Genomic DNA, 15155 nt, shown 5'->3' on the forward strand with positions numbered 1-15155 from the left:
TTTTTTTTTTCTTTAAGCTTTAAAATCTTAAGAAGACAACAATAAAACAAGAGGATCGTTTACTCTAAGTGATGTTTAACAATCCCATATGTATACAAAACCCAAAACCAGTGAAGTTGGCACGTTGTGTAAATGGTAAATAAAAACAGAATACAATGATTTGCAAAGCCATCCATCCATTTTCTACCGCTTATTCCCTTTTGGGGTCGCGGGGGGCGCTGGTGCCTATCTCAGCTACAATAGCTACAATCGGGCGGTAGTCCTTTTCAACTTATGTTCAATTGAATGGACTGCAAAGACAAGATATTTGATTTTTGAACTGTGAAACCTATGTTTTGTTTTGCAAATAATCATTAACTTAGAATTTAATGGCAGCAACAGAGCAAAAAAGTTGTGTGGACAGGCGGCGCCGACAGGCCAACAGCGGGGGTAGGACAAACCGTGGTCCTACTCAAGATGGCGGACAGGAGGCGGAGTATGCAGCGGAACGGAGAGGAGGGGCGTGCCTGGAGAGACGCTGCAGCAATCAGAGCCAGGTGCGTAAAACACACACCGGCTCTCAATCTGCTGTATAAAAGGGGAGAAGGAGGAGCAATCGGGGCAGAAGTGGGAGAACCAGCAGAAAGACCTGGAGAGCGAGAACGATCGATAGCGAGCCGAACACAGCGACGAAGACGCGGCCGACTGAAGGCGAGGAGGAGCGAGCAGCAAGGAGGATTGGCTGACAAGCGATCCGACCGAAAAGACGCAAGTTTTATTGAAAAATAAAGAGTCAAACCTGCTCAGCGATGTCCGTCCTCAATGGTCCATGCAACCCGCACGATGGAGGCAGGAAGCCGTTCACAAGTTGGTATAGGACCATTTGTACCACTGTGTTACATGGCCTTTCCTTTTAACAAACGTTTGGGAACCAAAGAGACCAACTTTTGTAACTATTCAGGTGAAAATATTTTCCATTCTTGCTTGATGTACATCTTGAGTTGTTCAACAGTCCGGGGTCTCCGTTGTGGTATTTTAGGCTTTATAATGCGCCATGCATTTTCAATGGGAGACAGCTCTGGACTACAGGCAGGCACGCTGTTGTAAAACGTGCAGAATGTGGCTTGGCATTGTCTTCCTGAAATAAGCATGGGCGTCCATTCAAAAGACGTTGCTTGGATGGCAACATATGTTGCTCGAAAACCTGTATGTACCCATCCATCCATTCATTTTCTACCACTAACGGGGAGTGCTGGAGCCAATCTCAGCTGCATTCGGGCGGAAGGGGGCGTACACCCTGGACAAGTCGCCACCTCATCGCAGAGCCAACACAGATAGACAACATTCACACACTAGGGACCATTTAGTGTTGCCAATCAACCTATCCCCAGGTGCATGTTTTTGGCGGTGGAAGGAAGACGGAGTACCCGGAGAGAACCCACGCATTCACGGGGAGAACATGCAAACTCCACACAGAAAGATTGTATGTACCTTTCAGCATTAATGGTGCCTTCACAGATGTGTAAGTTACCCATGCCTTGGGCACTAATGCACCCCCATACCATCACAGATGCTGGCTTTTGAACTTTGCGCCTATAACAATTCGGATGGTTATTTCCCCTCTGTGGAGCTATAGGACACGACGTCCACAGTTTTCAAAAACAATTTGAAATGTGGACTCGTCAGACCACAGAACACTTTTCCACTTTGCATCAGTCCATCTTAGATGAGCTGGGGCCCAGCCCAGCCGGCGGCGTTTCTGGGTGTTGTTGATAAATGGCTTTGACTTTGCATAGTACAGCTTTAACTCGCACTTACAAATGTAGCGACAAATTGTAGTTACTGCTAGTTGTTTTCTGAAGTGTTCCTGAACCCATGTGGTGATATTCTTTACACACTGATGTCGGTTTTTGATGCAGTACCGCCTCAGGGAGCGAACGGCATGGGCATTCAATGTTGGTTTTCGCCCCTTACGTGAAGAGATTTTTCCAGATTCTCAGAACCTTTTGATGATATTACGGACCGTAGATGGTAAAATCCCTAAATTCCTTGCATTAGCTCGTTGAGAAATGTTGTTCTTAAACTGTTCGACAATTTGCTCATCCATTTGTTGACAAAGTGGTGACCCTCGCCCCATCCTTGTTTGTGAATAACTGAGCACTTCATGAAAATGGTTATACTTGTATAGCGCTTTTCTACCTTTTGTAAGGAACTCAAAGCGCTTTGACACTATTTCAACAATAACCCATTTCAGACACAAATTCACACACTGATGGTGGGAGCTGCCATACAAGGCGCTAACCAGGACCCATCAGGAGCAAGGGTGAAGTGTCTTGCCCGAGGACACAACGGACGTGACCGGGATGGTCGGAGATGGGGATTGAACCAGTAACCCTCAGATTGCTGGCACAGCCACTCTCCCAACTTGGAAAGGAGTGGTGATGTCGGTGACTGGTGGCCAAAAGAACCCCGGAAGGAAGCAACTTCCACATAGAGTTTTAACTTGCACTTACAGATGTAGTGACCAACTGTCGTTATTGACAGTGGTTTTATGAAGTGTTCCTGAGACCTTGTGGTGATATCCTTTACAAAACAGATGTCTGTTTTTGATGCAGTACCGTCTGAGGGATCAAAAGTCCGTAATATCATCGCTTACGTGTAGTGATTTCTCCAGATTCTCTGAACCTTTTGATGATTTTACGGACCGTAGATGGTAAAATTCCTTGCAATAGCTCGTTGAGAAATGGTGTTCTAAAATTCTTCGACAATTTGCTTACAAATTGGTGACCCTCGCCCCTTCCTTGTTTGTGAATTACTTAGCATTTCATGGAAGCTGCTTTTATACCCAATCATGGCACCCACCTGTTCCCAATTAGCCTGTTCACCTGTGGGATGTTCCAAATAAGTGTTTGATGAGCATTCCTCAACTTTCCCAGTCTTTTTTGCCACTTGTGCCAGCTTTTTTGAATCATGTTGCAGGGATCGAATTCCATAGGAGCCAATATTTGCAAAACATAACACAGTCTACCAGTTTGATTGTTAAGTATCTTGTCTTTGATGTGTATTTAATTGAATATAGATTAAAAAAGATGTTTGCAAATCATTGGGGGTTGCCCACATATGCGGTCCTCTCCAAGGTTTCTCATAGTCATCATTGTCACTGTCAGCGACGTCCCACTGGGGTGAGTTTTCCTTGCCCTTATGTGGGCTCTACCGAGGATGTCGTTGTGGTTTGTGCAGCCCTTTGAGACACTGGTGATTTAGGGCTATATAAATAAAAAATGATTGGATTGATTTATTGTATTCTGTTTTTAATTACAATTTACACAACGTGCAAACTTCATTGGTTTTGTATATTTTTTTTACTTAGAACCATATTGTTCTCTTACCTTTTTTTGTGTACAGGCGTCTGTCCTTGGTTCTTTTGGTTTTAAAAGTCCCTCTTTTTCCTATCTGTAGAAAGATGGCAGCGAGAAGGACCATCACAGGGGACTGTGCAAAATTTCCATCCATCCATTTTCTACAGCTTATTTCCTTTGGGGTCACGGGGGGCGCTGGTGCCTATCTCAGCTACAATCGGGGGGAAGGCAAGCGACACCCTGGAAAAGTCGCCACCTCATCTCCCTGCAGTTTATTGTAATGGAAAGATGATGTCATGTTTACATCAAAGACATTACAAAGGCTGTAAATAGTCACAGGGTATGATTAATGTTACAGCATATTATATTTGCAGACATGCTGTGCAAGCAGGACCAGATTCCCGCTGAGTTTATGAAAGATTACGCAATCAGAAGGTAAGTATGTATGTTCAAAACAATTGGTATCATACAGACAATACCTGACTTATATTATGTATTTTATTATCATGATTTTTTTTTCATTTTTGCCCACATGCCAAATTGCTTGTAATGGTTGTTGACGTTTTATGGGGAAACAATACCAGTTAACAGAGACGTGGATGTGGAATGTGAATTTGGCATTTAATTTAAAAAAAAAAGGACGACGCCATAAACGGTGAGGCAAAAATATATATTGCAGGAAAGTTGTATCAAATTAAGAATGGCTAAGACCAACTACAGTTGTGATCAAAATTATTCAACCCCCACACAATTTTGGTGTTTTAGCAAGTTGAACATTTATTCCGTATTTTGTTTATAGTCATATCAAATAAAGATGTGTCAAATAGACAAATGCAACTTAAATTGTAACACTGTATTTTACAATATATCAAAAAAGGACATTTTTCTTAATATCTCATTGACAAAATTATTCAACCCCTTGAAGATCATAACTCTTAAGAACAGAATTTGAATAAGGTCTTTTCAATCAGCTGTTGAAAACAGCTGTAGATGTGATTAGAACCATAACGAGCAACAATTAAACTGATTGAAAAAGACTGTGACGCTCAGCTTCTTGTAGATGGTCAATGGTGTATTTGCAACATGGTGAAGTCCAGGGAGTGGTCAAAGAAGTCAAGAGAGGAGGTCATTTCTCTTCATAAGAAAGGATATGGATATAAGAAAATAGCAAAGACATTACACATTCCAAGAGACACAGTTGGGAGCATAATTCGCAAGTTTAAAGCTAAAGGCACAGTGGAAACACTACCTGGGTGTGGTAGAAAGAGGATGCTGTGTGCGTACAGTGGTGAAAAACCCCCAGGGTAACAGCTGAGGAACTACAACAGGACATTGCAGAGGGGGGAACGCAGGTTTCGTCCCAGACAATAAGGCGCGCACTACGAGATGAAGGCCTCCATGCCAGAACTCCCAGGCGCACCCCACTTCTGACTACCAGGCACAAGGAAAATAGACTCCAGTATGCCAAAAATCATCTGGACAAACCCCAAAGGTTTTGGGAAACTGTTCTATGGAGTGATGAGACAAAACTGGAACTCTTTGGGCCTATGAATCAACGTTATGTCTGCAGGAGAAAAAATGAAGCGTACAGATAGAAGAACACCTCGCCTACTGTTAAGCATGGTGGGGGGTCAATCATGTCTGGAGCTGTTTCTCTGCCCCGGGAATCTCCAGCGCGTTCAAGGCATTATGAATTCTATTTCCTGCCAGGATATATTAGCTGCAAATGTCATGAAGTCAGTGACGAAGCTGAGGCTTGGGAGACGTTGGACCTTCCAACAGGACAACGATCCCAAGCATACCTCCAAATCAACATCAGAGTGGTTGCAGAAGAAGGGCTGGAAGACTCTGGAGTGGCCTTCACAGTCGCCAGACCTAAATCCTCTAGAAAAGCTGTGGTGGGACTTGAAGAAGACAGTTGCAGCACGCAAGCCCAAGAATATGAATGAACTGGAGGCCTTTGACCAAGAGGAATGGGCTAAAATACCTGTAGATGGTTGCAAGAAGCTTGTGTTCGGTTATGTATCACCTTTGAAGGATGTCATTACTGCCAAAGGGTGTTCTACTAAGTACTAAAGTTGCATGTAACTAGGGGGTTGAATCATTTTGTCAATGAGATATTAAGAAAAATGTCCTTTTTTGGTATTTTGTAAAATACAGTGTTACAATTGAAGTTGCTTTTGTCTATTTGACACATCTTTATTTGATATGACTACAAACAAAATACGGAATAAATGTCCAACTTGCTAAAACACCAAAATTGTGTGGGGGTTGAATCATTTTGATCACAACTGTAGTTGGTCTTATTGCCATTCTTAATTTGATACAACTTTCCTGCAATATATATTTTTGCCTCACCGTTTATGGCGTCGTCCCTTTTTTTTTTAATTAAATGCCAAATTCACATTCCACATCCACGTCTCTGTTAACTGGTATTGTTTCCCCAAAGGTCAAAACGTCAACAACCAATACAAGCAATTTGGCATGTGGGCAAAAATGAAAAAAAATCATGATAATAAAATACAAAATGGTCCATTTCAGCGGCAGTTTCGGCATGGAACACTTTGATCAAAGACATACCGTGACATCATAACGTCAACAAAGCTGGGTTTTAAAGGCCTACTGAGACCCACTACTACCGACCACACAGTCTGATAGTTTATATATCAATGATGAAATATTAACATCGCAACACATGCCAACACGGCGTTTTTAGTTTACTAAATTGCAATTTTAAATTTGGCGCAAAGTATCCTGTTGAAAACGTTGCGGTACGATGACGCGTATTTTATGTGGGGTCAGCTGATCTCTACCTTACATTCTGTAGTAAAGAGAAACTTGACACATTTATAATCATATTTAAGTGACTTAAATATTTAACTAACTTAAATAACTTAAACTAACTTAAATATTTAAGTACATTTGTATTCTGGCCACTTTGCACACATTTTGTATTCTGGCCACTTTGACACATTTTGTAAAAAAAAAAAAAAAGTATACAAATGTGTTTTAAAAAGCTAATTTTACTTCATTCATGCAATAATTAGTTTTAAGTGCATGGTAACAGCAAGTGTGTGATTTTGGGTTTTAGGGAAGGGTGTGTGGCCCTTCAGGAATGTTGTGTATGGGGCCCCATAAATGCTTGCTAACGCCCTGCAAGTTAATATGGAATGGAATGGTACTTGCAGCACAGGAGTGTCCAAACCTTTTCCACCATCCATCCATCCATTTTCTACCGCTTATTCCCTTTAGGGGTAGCGGGGGCCGCTGGCGCCTATCTCAGCTACGATCGGGCGGAAGGCGGGGTACACCCTGGACAAGTCACCACCTCATCGCAGCCTTTTCCACCTAGGGAAACGTCAAAATATGTTGGGCCACGTTGATATTTGTTCATTTATTACAAACGGTAAAAACAGATATTAAATATTTTTAAAGACGACACTTTGTGTCAGCTTTGTATTATAGGTGACTAAGTATATTTCTACTATTTATTAGTTAGGACATTTTAGCTTTTTGTCAATACAGTCCGATTTTTTTACTCTTTTTTTCACTGTTGTTTTTTCCCCTGTACGAATGAAATAATAATAATAATAATAAGATGGTGTAACTGCACAGCCTATTTTGTTAAAATTCTGCCGGTATTAAAATATTAATGTTCAGTTACACATTTATCATTGTTTATTATTGTTGCTGTATTTTTTTCAAATTAATGAATTCCTAAATTAATATTATTTAATCAACTAACCAAACTTTTATATATTGTTTTCCTTTCATTTTAATTTCGAGAGCTTTTAATTTTTTAGATCAGATCCACCAAGGGATGTATACTAAAAAAGTCAAGTATGCAGGAGCCATTTTGATGTGAAAAAATTGCTAAAAACAAATATTATATGTATTAAAAGACAAAAATGTGTGTGAGTTTTGTATTATTGGCGAGAGAGTAGATTTTTAATAATGATTAATCACAACATTTCAGCTTTTTCTCATTCCATTCAAATTTTTTTGCTATTTTTTGTTAAATTTTTACTGTTGTTTTTTACGGAAGTAAAATTGTGTAACATCAACTTATATATTATATATATATATATATATATATATATATATATATTAATACATACGCATATATCGATAAATATACAAATACAAATGTGATATACAAATAAATAAAAATTTTGCATGAAAAAACACGTATTTGTAAATAGTAATGGCTAAATACAAAGTAAAGCCACTGCTCCTCCACATCGAGAGGAGCCAGATGAGGTGGTTCGGGCATCTGGTCAGGATGCCACCCGAACGCCTCCCTAGGGAGGTGTTTCGGGCAAGTCCGACCGGTAGGAGGCCACGGGGAAGACTATGTCTCCCGGCTGGCCTGGGAACGCCTCGGGATCCCCCGGGAAGGGCTGGACAAAGTGACCGGGGAGAGGGAAGTCTAGGGCTTCCCTGCTTAGGCTGCTGCCCCCGCGACCCAACCTCAGATGGATGGATGGTATTTGTAAATATATTTTTGAGATTTGATAATATATACAAATACTGAAAAGTCAAGTATGCGGGGGGCATTTTATTTATTTTTTATTTAAAAAAATGACTGAAATTAAATATTATATATATTTGAAGACACAACTTTCTGTTATATGTCAGTGGTTCTCAACCTTTTTTCAGTGATGTAACCCCTGTGAAAAATTGTTTTAATTCAAGTACCCCCCAATGAGAGAAAAGCATTTTTGTTTGAAAAAAAGAGATAAAGAAGTAAAATACAGCACTATGTCATCAGTTTCTGATTCATTAAATTGTATAACAGTGCAAAATATTGCTCATTTGTAGTGGTCTTTCTTGAACTATTTGGAAAAAAAGATATAAAAATAACTAAAAACTTGTTGAAAAATATACAAGTGATTCAATTATAAATAAAGATTTCTACACATAGAAGTAATCATCAACTTAAAGTGCCCTCTTTGGGGATTGTAATAGAGATCCATCTGGATTCATCAACTTAATTCTGAACATTTCTTCACAAAAAAAGAAATCTTTAACATCAATATTTATGGAACATGTCCACAAAAAAATCTAGCTGTCAACACTGAATATTGCATTGTTGTATTTCTTTTCACACTTTATGAACTAACTTATTTTGTTGACGTATACTTCAATAAATATATTAATAAAGGATTTTTGAATTGTTGCTATTTTTAGAAAAACATTTTTTTTTAAATCTCACGTACACGCATACCCCCATTTGAGAACCACTGGTATATGGAACTGAGCATATTACTTTTAATTATTACTTAAAAAATGTAATCTTTTTCCCCATTACATTCCGATTTTTTTCTTACATTTACACTGTTGTCGGAAACTCAGTCTACGGGCTGCAAAATGGCCCCCGGGCCGCTCTTTGGACACCCCTGTAGTAGCATTTAAAGGCCCACTGAAACCCACTACTACCGACCACGCAGTCTGATAGTTTATATATCAATGATGAAATATTAACATTGCAACACATGCCAATACGACCTTTTTAGTTTACTAAATTGCAATTTTAAATTTCCCGCGAAGTATCCTATTGAAAACGTCGCGGAATGATGACGCTTATGATAACGCGTGCGCGTGACGTCACCGGTTGTAGCGGACATGTTCTTTCAGCCCGATCCAAGCTATAAGTAGTCTGTTTTAATCGCATAATTACACAGTATTCTGGACATCTGTGTTGCTGAATCATTTGCAATTTGTTCAATTAATAATGGAGACGTCAAAGAAGAAAGATGTAAGAGGGAATTGGTGTATTGCGGCTGCCTTTAGCAACACAAACACAGCCGGTGTTTCCTTGTTTACATTCCCGAAGGTGAAGCTTTACTATGGAACAGAGCGGTCAAGCGAACATGGTTCCCTACTACATGTCAACCGACAGGCTTCGCTAAGAAAATTGTGGTAATAAGTCGGCTCTTACCATAGACATGACCGAAGACCTTGCGTTGTTCCTCGTGCACCTGTCAAAGAGGCAGCTGCGGACTCTCTTGCCTCCTCCGACCAGCCACCCCCGAACGTGGGATGCTTCCACCGTGGAGGAGGGGGGAAAAAAAATATCTCAGCCCAGCCCCAACGACTGCCTTTGCGTCGCCTCGTCGAGAAACATGGCTTCCCTCAGAGACACTGGCGGTTCCACACCCCTCCGACTTTCAGGTACGACCATATAATCTCACTAAAACACTGGTAACACAATAAGCAGATAAGGGATTTTCCAGAATTATTCTAGTAAATGTGTCTAATAACATCTGAATCACTCTCACTGCCTTCGTCTTTTATTTTTATTTTTTCTAGTCCTTCCCTCTCACTTTCCTCATCCACGAATCTTTCATCCTCGCTCAAATTAATGGGGAAATCGTCGCTTTCTTGGTCCGAATCGCTCTAGCTGCTGGTGGCCATGATTGTAAACAATGTGAGGAGCTCCACAACCCGTGACGTCACGCGCACATCGTCTGCTACTTCCGGTACAGGCAAGGCTTTTTTTTATTAGCGACCAAAAGTTGTGAACTTTATCGTCGATGTTCTCAGCAAAAATATGGCAATATCGCGAAATGATCAAGTATGACACATAGAATGGACCTGTTATCCCCGTTTAAATAAAAACATCTCATTTCAGTAAGCCTTTAAAAATACACAGCCTTTGAAACATGTCATACAAATACTGATAGAATGTAAATAGCCCTATACACAATTGTTTAGTAATAAGTAGATGTTTTATTATTTTTTTGGGATAAGGCTAAGAAAAGCTGTAAAACATGTTTTTTTTTTAACTGTGTCTTTATTTTACATAAACCTGACACACATTTGTGAAGATCAAAATGTATTTAAAAACATTTTAGCATCAATAAATAGAGTTTATGCTCTGAGGCGTTGTGGTTATGTCATATTGCTCTGCCTCCTGCTGCTGCGACCTTTCACCTACTTCTCTCACACTGACAGTCGACACTTGTGTTTACGGACGCCGAGGGGACGCCAGCAAATCTAAACACAGGTAGCAAAATGAGTCGTGTTCTCTGCTTTTTTCCCCCCTATAGCTCCAAAATATTTTTGTGTGTGTTTATCCATTCATACACAAAAAAAGCGTAGTAGCGAAAGTGCCGATAAGAAACCGAGGAAGTGTTGATATTGTTTAGCTAGCTCCAGTAGCACGTGAACGGCGTCGTTCGGGATTTGTTCGATAAATGTTTGATAGAAAATATGTCGTAGTTATCGATAGTAAAACAGTCGGTTTATATTAGTAGACGAATATATTGTCCCAACACGGTCGTCTACGTCCTTGTTTACGGTGTGCTTGTAAATCAAATGCACCCGCTTGAAGTGATGTCACGGCTGCTCAAATGATACTGGAGCTGATACTGGTAGTTAAGTATCGATCCATTCATGTTCTCTATAAAAGTGTTGAAATGGAATATTGAACAAAAAGGTTGCTTATATTTATTATCTTACTTAGCTTGAGTTAGTAGTGGTGTGAGTTTAAACTGTTAAGTTAAAATCATGTGCAGTTGTTGAGTTAAAAGGGTAAGCAATGGGACTGCGATGTGGGTTATTACATCACAGCACATCATAGCAAGCCCTGGGAATGATGCAAATGAGGGATGTTACGATAATAACCGCGTTGGAAATCCCGACGGTCATACTTACCAACCCTGAGACCTCCAATTTCGGGAGGTGGGGGGCGTGGTTAAGAGGGGAGGACTATAATTACAGCTGTTGAAAAGCTGTACATGTTCAATCAATCAATCAGTCAATGTTTATTTATATAGCCCCAAATCACAAATGTCTCAAAGGACTGTACAAACCACTACGACTACAACATCCTCGGAAGAACCCACAAAAGGGCAAGGAAAACTCACACCCAGTGGGCAGGGAGAATTCACATCCAGTGGGACGCCAGTGACAATGCTGACTATGAGAAACCTTGGAGAGGACCTCAGATGTGGGCAACCCCCCCCCCCCCCCCTCTAGGGGACCGAAAGCAATGGATGTCGAGCGGGTCTAACATGATACTGTGAAAGTTCAATCCATAGTGGCTCCAACACAGCCGCGAGAGTTCAGTTCAAGCGGATCCAAGACAGCAGCGAGAGTCCCGTCCACAGGAAACCATCTCAAGCGGAGGCGGATCAGCAGCGTAGAGATGTCCCCAACCGATACAGGCGAGCGGTCCATCCTGGGTCTCGACTCTGGACAGCCAGTACTTCATCCATGGTCATCGGACCGGACCCCCTCCACAAGGGAGGGGGGGGACATAGGAGAAAGAAAAGAAGTGGCAGATCAACTGGTCTAAAAAGGAGGTCTATTTAAAGGCTAGAGTATACAGATGAGTTTTAAGGTGAGACTTAAATGCTTCTACTGAGGTAGCATCTCGAACCGGGAGGGCATTCCAGAGTACTGGAGCCCGAACGGAAAACGCTCTATAGCCCGCAGACTTTTTTTGGGCTCTAGGAATCACTAATAAGCCGGAGTCTCACATATGCATGATTGATTGATTGATTGATTGAAACTTTTATTAGTAGATTGTACAGTACAGTACATATTCCGTACAATTGACCACAAAATGGTAACACCCCAATAAGTTTTTCAACTTGTTTAAGTCGGGGTCCACGTTAATCAATTCATGGTACAAATATATACTATCAGCATAATAGTCATCACACAAGTTAATCATAATACTGCAGGGGTCACCAACCTTTTTGAAACCAAGAGCTTCTTCTTGGGTACTGATTAATGCAAAGGGCTACCAGTTTGATACACACTTAAATAAATTGCCAGAAATAGCCAATTTGCTCAATTTACCTTTAACTCTATGTTATTATTAATAATTCATGATATTTATCTTTGTGGAAACACTGATCATCTTAATGATTTCTCACAAAAAATATATATTTTTGATGACATGTTTTAAATAGGTAAAAATCCAATCTGCACTTTGTTAGAATATATACCAAATTGGACCAAGCTATATTTGTAACAATGATAAATCATTATTTCTTCTAGATTTTCCAGAACAAACATGTTAAAAGAAATTCCAAATTCTTTGAAATAAGATTTAAATTGGATTCTACAGAGTTTCTAGATTTGCCAGAATAATGTTTTAGAATTTTAATCATAATAAGTTTGAAGAAATATTTCACAAGTATTCTTTGTCAAAAAAACAGAAGCTAAAATGAAGAATTAAATTAAAATATATTTATTATTGTCACAAAAAAAAAATTACTTGAACATTGATTTCAGGGAAGAAGAAGGAATTTAAAAGGTAAAAAGGTATTTATATATATATATATATATATATATATATGTATATATATATATATATATATATGTGTGTGTTTAAAAATTCTAAAATCATTTTTAAGGTTGTATTTTTTCTCTAAAATTGTCTTTCTGAAAGTTATAAGAAGCAAATTAAAGAAAAAAAAATATTTAAACAAGTGAAGACCAAGTCTTTAAAATATTTTCTTATATTTTCAAATTCTATTTGAGTTTTGTTTCTCTTAGAATTAAAAATGTCGAGCACAGCAGACCAGCTTGCTAGCTTAAAAAAGTTAAAAAATAGAGGCAGCTCACTGGTAAGTGCTGCTATTTGAGCTATTTTTAGAACAGGCCAGCGGGCTACTCATCTGGTCCTTACGGGCTACCTGATGCCTGCGAGCACCGCGTTGGTGACCACTGTCATAGTATATACATTGAATTATTTACAATCCGGGAATGTGGTTGATATCAGTACTTCAGTCATTAACAATTGCATCAACAGAGAAATGGACTTTGAAACCGTGTAGGTCTTACTTAGTAGGATATGTACAGCGAGCAGAGAACATAGTGAGTTCAGATACCATAAGAACAAGTATATACATTAGAAATAAATTTGATTATTTACATTAGGTTATTTACATCCCGGGGAGATGGGATGTGAATGGAGGAGGGTATTAGTAAAGGGTTGAAGTTGCCTGCAAGTGTTGCCTGGAGGCGTTGTGGTGCATGTACAATAGATGGCAGTATTGTCCTGTTTAAAAGTGTCACAACATTGCTGTTTACGGCAGACAAACTGCTTTACGGTAGACGAAAACGTGACTGCTGTTGTTGTGTGTTGTTACCACGCTGGGAGGACGGTAATGAAACTGCCTAACAATAAACCCACATAAGAAACCAAGAACTCGCCCTCGATCATTCTACTGTTATAACGTCACTCTTGTCCGCATGGAGCTGGAGGGGGCGTGGCCTCCAGCTTCGCCTGAATTTCGGGAGATTTTCGGGAGAAAATTTGTCCCGGGAGGTTTTTGGGAGAGGCGCTGAATTTCGGGAGTCTCCCAGAAAATCCGGGAGGGTTGGCAAGTATGCCGACGGTTAGTGTTACCGTTTCGAATTTGAAAAAAACATGACTCATAACGACACAATTATAAACTTGTCACTAGTGTTGTCCCGATACCAGTATTTTGGTACCGGTACCCACATTATTTCGATACTTTTTGGTACTTTTCAATACCTTTCTAAATAAAGGGGCCCACAAAGATATTGCATGATTGGCTTTATTTTAACAAAAAATCTTACGGTACATTAGACATATGTTTTTTATTACAAGTTTGTCATTAAATGAAATAGTGAACATACGAGACAAGTTGTCTTTTCTAAGTAATTAAGCAAACAAAGGCTCCTAGTTTAGCTGCTGACATATGCAGTAACTTATTGTGTCATTTTTCATTCTATTATTTTGTCAAAATTAAGGACAAGTGATAGAAAATGAATTATTAATCTACTTGTTCATTTACTGTTAATATCTGCTTACTTTGTCTTTTTAAATGTTCTATCTACACTTCTGTTAAAATGTAATAATCACTTATTCTTCTGTTGTTTGATACTTTACATTAGTTTTGGATGATACCACAAATTTGGGTATCAATGCGATACCAAGTCGTTACAGGATCATGCATTGGTCATTGTCCAAGTCCTCATAAATGTTAAATGGTTATACAAACCCTGTTTCCATATGAGTTGGGAAATTGTGTTAGATGTAAATATAAACGGAATACAATGATTTGCAAATAATTTTCAACCCATATTCAGTTGAATATGCATCAAAGACAACATATTTGATGTTCAAACTGATAAACGTTTTTTTTTTGCAAATAATCATTAACTTTAGAATTTGATGCCAGCAACACGTGACAAAGAAGTTGGGAAAGGTGGCAATACATACTGATAAAGTTGAGAAATGCTCATCAAACAGTTATTTGGAACATCCCACAGGTGTGCAGGCTGATTGGGAACAGGTGGGTGCCATGATTGGGTATAAAAGCAGCTTTCATGAAATGCTAAGTAATTCACAAACAAGGATGGGGCGAGGGTCACCAATTTGTAAGCAAATTGTCAGAGTTTTAGAACAACATTTCTCAACGAGCTATTGCAAGGAATTTAGGGATTTTACCATCTACGGTCCGTAAAATCATCAAAAGGTTCAGAGAATCTGGAGAAATCACTGCACGTAAGCGATGATATTACGGACCTTTGATCCCTCAGGCGGTACTGCATCAAAAACCGACATCAGCGTGTAAAGGATATCACCACATTGGCTCAGGAACACTTCATAAAACCACTGTCAATAACTACAGTTGGTTGCTACATCTATAAGTGCAAGTTAAAACTCTGCTATGCAAAGCAAAACCCATTTATCAACAACACCAAGGAACGCCGCCGGCTTCTCTGGGCCCGAGCTCATCTAAGATGGACTGATGCAAAGTGGAAAGGTGTTCTGTGGTCTGACAAGTCCACATTTCAAATTATATTTGGAAACTGTGGACGTCGTGT

General features: G+C 39.5%; 1 protein-coding gene and 1 long non-coding RNA gene across 3 annotated transcripts in view; one reads left to right on the forward strand and one right to left on the reverse strand.

Moving 5' to 3' along the window:
- The window catches only part of LOC133542952 (uncharacterized), a 29668-nt gene extending 19835 nt beyond the window's left edge, over nucleotides 1–9833 (reverse strand). The window contains exons 1-3 of one of the 2 annotated variants that reach the window (XR_009804264.1): nucleotides 9280–9833; nucleotides 6544–6686; nucleotides 3369–3603 (exon numbers count right to left, since the gene is read on the reverse strand). This is a non-coding gene — a long non-coding RNA (uncharacterized LOC133542952). The remainder of the gene's footprint in view (nucleotides 1–3368; nucleotides 3604–6543; nucleotides 6687–9279) is intronic. The other variant, XR_009804265.1, reaches the window with a different exon arrangement.
- Nucleotides 9834–10228: 395 nt separating this feature from the next.
- bbox1 (butyrobetaine (gamma), 2-oxoglutarate dioxygenase (gamma-butyrobetaine hydroxylase) 1) overlaps nucleotides 10229–15155 on the forward strand; it is a 72743-nt gene continuing 67816 nt past the window's right edge. The window contains exon 1 of the mRNA XM_061887249.1: nucleotides 10229–10347. The gene's annotated coding sequence lies outside the window, so the exon portion shown is untranslated. The remainder of the gene's footprint in view (nucleotides 10348–15155) is intronic.

The sequence above is a fragment of the Nerophis ophidion genome, linkage group LG25, assembly GCF_033978795.1.
Source record: "Nerophis ophidion isolate RoL-2023_Sa linkage group LG25, RoL_Noph_v1.0, whole genome shotgun sequence".
NCBI lineage: Eukaryota > Metazoa > Chordata > Actinopteri > Syngnathiformes > Syngnathidae > Nerophis > Nerophis ophidion.